The sequence below is a fragment of the Mizuhopecten yessoensis genome, unplaced genomic scaffold (genome assembly GCF_002113885.1).
Source record: "Mizuhopecten yessoensis strain PY_sf001 unplaced genomic scaffold, ASM211388v2 scaffold3217, whole genome shotgun sequence".
NCBI lineage: Eukaryota > Metazoa > Mollusca > Bivalvia > Pectinida > Pectinidae > Mizuhopecten > Mizuhopecten yessoensis.
Genome location: NW_018404934.1, coordinates 65,529 through 66,371, shown reverse-complemented (window position 1 = coordinate 66,371; position 843 = coordinate 65,529).

Genomic DNA, 843 nt, shown 5'->3' with positions numbered 1-843 from the left:
CAGGACTGTGTATGTTATTAGATGTATGTATTAAGTATTTCGTCGATCATATTCAAATGTTTCCATTTAAAAGTCTTTATTACACATGTTTTGACCGTATTCATTGCTAACTTTACTAATGTGAAGAATAATAACAGATATATTTGATATTCTGATCAGGATGTCCCCACACAGGACCGTGTATGTTATGTATGTTATTAGATGTATGTATTAAGTATTTCATCGTTCATGTTCAAATGTTTCCCTTTAAAAGTCATTTTTACACATGTTTTGACCGTATTCATTGCTAACTTTACTAATGTGAAGAATAATAACAGATATATTTGATGTTCTGATCAGGATGTCCCCGCACAGGACCGTGTATGTTATGAGATGTATGTATTAAGTATTTCGTCGTTCATATTCAAATCTTTCCATTTAAACGTCATTATTACACATGTTTTGACCGAATTCATTGCTAACTTCACAAATGTGAAGAATAATAACAGGTATATTTAACATTTGATGGCCTGATCAGGATGTCCCCGCACAGGACCGTGTATGTTATGAGATGTATGTATTAAGTATTTCGTCGTTCATATTCAAATCTTTCCATTTAAACGTCATTATTACACATGTTTTGACCGAATTCATTGCTAACTTTACAAATGTGAAGAATAATAACAGGTATATTTAACATTTGATGGCCTGATCAGGATGTCCCCGCACAGGACCGTGTATGTTATTAGATGTATGTATTAAGTATTTCTTCGTTCAGGTTCAAATGTTTCCATTTAAAAGTCATTAATACACATGTTTTGACCTTATTCATTACTAACTTTACTAATGTGAAGAATAATAACC